We start from the raw sequence: 5,797 nt of genomic DNA, 5'->3' as shown, positions 1-5,797 counted from the left end.
GCATGCATCAACGATAAAGTTTATTGTCGTTAGTATTCGTACTGCATAGCCGTGCTATCGCACAGGCCTGCCCTCAGTGTCACACACACACACACACACACACACACACACACACACACACACACACACACACACACACACACACACACACACACGCTGTGTCTCTGTTGGTTTGTTTACGTCCAGGGTCTCCCTCTGAGAGAGAGAGAGAGGGGGGGGGGGACATTGGGGGAGAGAGAGCGGGTGGGGGGGGGGGGGGTGAGAGAGAGGGAGAGCGAGGGGGGGGGGGAGGGAGGGAGGGAGAGGGAGGGAGGGAAATACAGAGGCATGGAAATAAAGCGACAGAGGAAGAGAGCGAGGCAGAGAGATAAAGAGACAGACAGAGACAGTCCCAGGAGAGAGACCGACATGGAAATATTTAGGAGGCAGAGACAATAAACACACCTTTGTCAGTGTGTCGGTGTGTGCGTGTGTGTCAGTGTGGGTCTATACTGTATATATTTGTGCGTGTTGACAGCACTGTGTGTGTGTGCGGCGTGGTTTGTGTGCTTGGGGTCATGTTGTTTCGCAGTGGCGTCCGTTCAGCAAAAGCTAAGGTATGGCAACATGACTGGTGTCTTGCAGGCGCGCCTTCGCGCGCATGCAAGACACCAGTCATGTTGCCATACCATAGCAACAAGCAAAATGAATTTATTTTAAGAAGTACATTTTAAGGCTGGTCAACAATATATCGACAATGTATCAATATCGAGGTATCACCATGCGAGGTATATATATCGACGAAGACGGCTTGAAATGAGGTATTGGTGTATGTGTCAAATTAATTAACAGACACTATGCATGCAAGTAGTCCATCTGTAACCAGGTGTGGTTATTTCAATAAAACCATTGTTGGGAAATGGAAATAAGGCATTTAATTTCTTTATTCTACAATATGTGTACTGTGCAGTGTGCATGCATGGATATATTCATTGTCTGGGTTAAGGCCCTTTTCCACTGGCAGCGATAACGATGACGATAACGATTTTAAAAAGTGGGTTTTCAATTGAAGTGGATCGGCAGCATCCACTCAACACCGATACAGACAACGATAGCCGACAACTACATCGTTAGGATCAACAACGATGTGGTTAAGATCACAGTGATATGGAACTGGGTCTCTGACAAACAGCTCGAGGTGCGCTCTGCGCGAGCAGCTGTTAATTGGCGCCTCTTCACGTAAGGCATAATTATCGCTGTGATATTTTATGGCTATCGCCATCGTTATCGCTGCCGGTGGAAAAGGGCCTTTAGGCAGGCAGTGGACCTAAAGCAGAAAACATTAAAAACGATATAATGCAATTGTTTTTATTAATATCATGAGTAATATCGATATCGACGTTATCGAATATCGAAGGTTTTCCTAATATCGCCCAGCCTTAGTACATTTTAATTTTTTCCCCTGTAGCCAAGGTATGGCAGCTGCCATAACCAATTGACGCCTCTGGTTGTTTCGCCTCCTTCCCCGGCAGGCAGGCAGGCAGGCAGGCATTCAGGCAGCGGCTGTATGTGTCGCTGCGAAAGTGCCCGTCTGGTGGGTGCTCTCTATCCGGGGCCTCCCCTCGCCGAGGCCCCTCCGCTCTGTCTATTTCTGGCTGTGCGTCACGCCTGGGCTTTTCTCCTGTGGCAAGAACAGTGCTTCACTAGGGCTCCCACACACACACACACACACACACACACACACACATGCGTGTGCACGCACACACACACACACACACACACACACACACACACACACACACGCGCGTGCGCACACACAGAGCCACAGTGCTGTAAAGTAACTAAGTACATTTACTAGAGTACTGTACTACTTTACTTTACTTGAGTATTTCCAATTTCCAATACTTTTACCTCTACTCCACTATAGCCTATACTACATCTCATAGCAGCAAACACTGTAGGCTACTTGTATTACTCCACTACATATATTTGGAAACTTTAGTTATTACTTACTTTGCAGATATAAATGATGATATTATAAAAACCACTTCAGCCCTATTTTACACCTATAGGCTGTTTGAAAATAGCCGATCTACAGGCTCACATGGCGACACATTGTGAGCTTGTAGATCTGATATTTTCAAACATATCGTACTTTTACTTTTGGTACTTTAAGTACATTTTGATGCCAATACTTTTGGTATTTTTTCGGCTACTCAAGTTACCGGACTTTTACTCGTAAAGGAGTATTTCTACATTGCAGTATTGATACTTTTACTCCACCACTGCCGAGCCGCGCGCGCGCGCGACACACATGCACGCACACACACACACACACACACACACACACACACACACACACACACACACACTGACAGACAGAGTGAGAGAGTGAGAGAGAGAGAGAGAGAGAGAGAGAGAGAGGGGGACTGGCTTATCCTCCAGAATGGGAGTTGTTTGACTGTACAGCGCTGGGTCTCAGTCTTAACGCTACCTGTGAGAGCTCCGGAGCGGCGTGCAGCCAGCGGTGTGTCGGTAGACTGTTTACCCGGCCATGGAGCGCAGGAGGACGGCTAGAAGAATACTACCACCTCCTACCTACCTGTGATCAGGGCTCCGGAGCGGATGGGCAGTAGCTTTTACTGCTATAGACAGCCAGAAAGGCAGGCATTATTAGACAGACACTTCTAGGCAGGCTGTTAGTAAGGCAGATAGATAGAGAGAGCGGTGTGTCGGAGAGTGTTTACCCGGCCATGGAGCGCAGGAGGACGGCTAGCGCGGTGGAATGCTGTCGGTGATTCTGGATGGAGGAGCGGAGCGAGCTGTCCAGGTTGGTGTGGTTGTCGGGGGTTTGGTGAACGTTTTAGGGTATACTTGTACCCGGGACGGCGATCGCTTTAACCGCGGACCCCCGGAGACTAGCATTATTGGGTGTTTTCTACACGTTTTATTGAATTTAAGGCTTGTTTATTTTTTCTTATGTTTTTTTCTTTTTCTCTCTTGATCGCTGTAGTGTAGTAGGCTATTGCGTTGTAATTTTTTTACGAGTTTCTCCCTCCCTCCCTCTCTCTCTCTCTCTCTCTCTCTCTCTCTCTCTCTGACTATCGCTTTCTCTTTAGACAGCTATGTGTGTGTGCTGCTGTAGAAGCTCTCTTGGAGGGGTGAGCCAGCGCTTTCCTGTGTGTGTGTGTGTGTGTGTGTGTGTGTGTGTGTGTGTGCGGGCAAGTGTGTACAGTCGTGCATACATGCGAAACGAATGTATTCCTGCGCGTGACAGTCTGAGCTCGAAGCGTGTTGTTTCTGTGTGTGTGTGTGTGTGTGTGTGTGTGTGTGTGTGTGTGTGTGTGTGTGTGTGTGTGTGTGTGTGTGTGTGTGTGTGTGTGTGTGTGTGTGTGTGTGTGTGTGTGTGTGCGCGCGCGCGCTGGGCTGCCAGGCAGGGGGATGTCCTCAGCTGTTTTGTGTTGTCGTGGCCATGCTATGCAGCAGCAGGCAGCAGCCTTGAATGACAGCGCGCGCGTGCGTGTTCAAGTGTGTGTGCGCGTGTGATCGTGCGCTGTGTGTAGCCATAACAGCGGACCTGTGACTTAGTGCTTACCAGGAAAACCTCTCTCTCTCTCTCTCTCTCTCTCTCTCTCTCTCTCTCTCTCAATGTGTCTTGTCTCTCTCTCTCTCTCTCTCTCTCTCTCTCTCTCAATGTGTCTTGTATCTCACTTTCTCTCACTCATCCCTTCTCTCTCTCTCTCCTCTCTCTGTCTTTTTGCACCCCCTCCCTCCCCCCTTTCTGTCCGTCCCCTTTTTTAACCCAGCGAGGGAGATACACAAACATGATGTAACCAAAATGGACAAGTGGATAAAACTGTTAATGGATAGGACGCACACATACGCGCACACACACAAACACACACGCGTGCTGTCTGTCTATTTCAATCGCCGTGACCTCCAACTCCAACTCCAACCCCTGACCCTAACCATGACCCTTAGCTGTGCGCCTCGCCCTTTGACCCTAACCCTGACCTTAACCTGACCCTAGGACACACACACACACAGTGTGAATCCAAAACACAGGAGAGGAGAAAAAAAAACAATTCAAAATTTCAAGGATGTGTTTTTACTGTATGCCCTAAGTGAGGCGTATCGGTCCTCACAAAGATAGGGAGTTCGCACGCACGCACACACACACACACACACACACACACACACACACACACACACACACACACACACACACACACACACACACACACACACACACACACACACACACACACACACACTGACTGACTGACTGTCTCACACAGGGGTGTCAGTTCCCTCCATTAACTAAAGGACCCCCCTGGGGTAGCCCCCCTAAAAAACATGCAAGCAGGCGTACACAACTACACACACACACACGCAGTCACACACACACACATACGTGCGCACACAGTGTAATTGAGGACCTGCAAAATAACATTATCTCTCCAAGGAAAACGGAAGTGCAACTCAAGGCTACTGAATGTGTGTGTGTGTGTGTGTGTGTGTGTGTGTGTGTGTGTGTGTGTGTGTGTGTGTGTGTGTGTGTGTGTGTGTGTGTGTGTGTGTGTGTGTGTGTGTGTGTGTGTGTGTGTGTGTGTGTGTGTGTGTGTGTGTGTGTGTCTGGCCTGTGTCTGTCCGTCCGTCTGTGCATGTTTGAAATGTGCGTGCAATGTGCATATGTATTAGATGTGTGTGTGTGTGTGTGTGTGTGTGTGTGTGTGTGTGTGTGTGTGTGTGTGTGTGTGCGTGTGTGTACATGTTACCACATAACCAAAATATCTTGCTAAGCGAGGGAGATCCCGGTAGTATGCCTGGGAGACACAACACACACACACACACACACACACACACACACACACACACACACACACACACACACACACACACACACACACACACACACACACACACACACACACACCCAAAGGAATGAGATTACATTGACCTTAAGAGCAACTCTTCCTCTGTGCTACTATCTGCTATTTTTGAAAATAAATCATGAACATTTTTATATTTTGAGATGGGGGTCCATGGTCAAATGCATATAATTCTGGGGGTCCTTGACATGAAAATGCAATCGATTATTACAGATAAATCCCTATTTTGTGGCCTGTCATTCTAGGGAAAGAGTTTGAAATAATGTCTTGACTTTCAGAAATATCAGATTTTGTTTTGTATTAAGCGTTATTTTATGCTTCGTCAAACCATTTTTGCAAAATGGTGCAAAGAAAATAGTGAAAATAGCAGATCTACGAGCTTTTAGATCTTCTGTGTTCATTCTTTTTCTTTTTTACTGTTTTGAACCTTTTTTTCCTATAATGACATTAATTATTCTATTGATTATCGATTACTTTTATAATAAATTAAATGTATTGTTTCTATTCATTGTAGATTGTACCGCTGCCTTCAGGGGAAACCTCTCATTTAGATGTGACAGGCAGCCGTTTGAGCTTGAGCAGTGTGTTGTTGGATTGCTGACAAACAGACAGACAGACAGCAATGCTTAATTTATACTTTGGTATGTCGTACCTCTGTGTCCCGTGCCAAAACACATCAGACCTACAACTGTGAGCTCTTAGGTCGGCTAGATTCGGTTCGCGACATTGCTATATGGCAAAGTATAAATCTGGCTTTTGACAGACAGACAGACAGACAGACATCAAGACAGATAGATTAGACAGACAGACAGACAGACAGACAGACAGACAGACAGACAGACAGACAAACAAACAGGGACACAGACAGAGAGGGTGTGAGAGAAACATTGACAGACAGACAGACAGACAGACAGACAGACAGACAG

General features: G+C 47.1%; 1 protein-coding gene across 1 annotated transcript in view; it reads left to right on the top strand.

The window, feature by feature from the left end:
- Positions 1-2,756: 2,756 nt before the first annotated feature.
- Positions 2,757-5,797, top strand: part of hivep2a (HIVEP zinc finger 2a) — a gene marked incomplete at its 3' end in the record, with an annotated part of 134,001 nt that continues 130,960 nt past the window's right edge. Inside the window, exon 1 of the mRNA XM_080744793.1 lies at positions 2,757-2,809. The remainder of the gene's footprint in view (positions 2,810-5,797) is intronic.

The sequence above is a fragment of the Nannobrachium achirus genome (assembly GCF_963921795.1).
Source record: "Nannobrachium achirus genome assembly, chromosome: 16".
Taxonomy (NCBI): domain Eukaryota; kingdom Metazoa; phylum Chordata; class Actinopteri; order Myctophiformes; family Myctophidae; genus Nannobrachium; species Nannobrachium achirus.
This window is presented reverse-complemented; position numbering and strand designations above follow the sequence as displayed.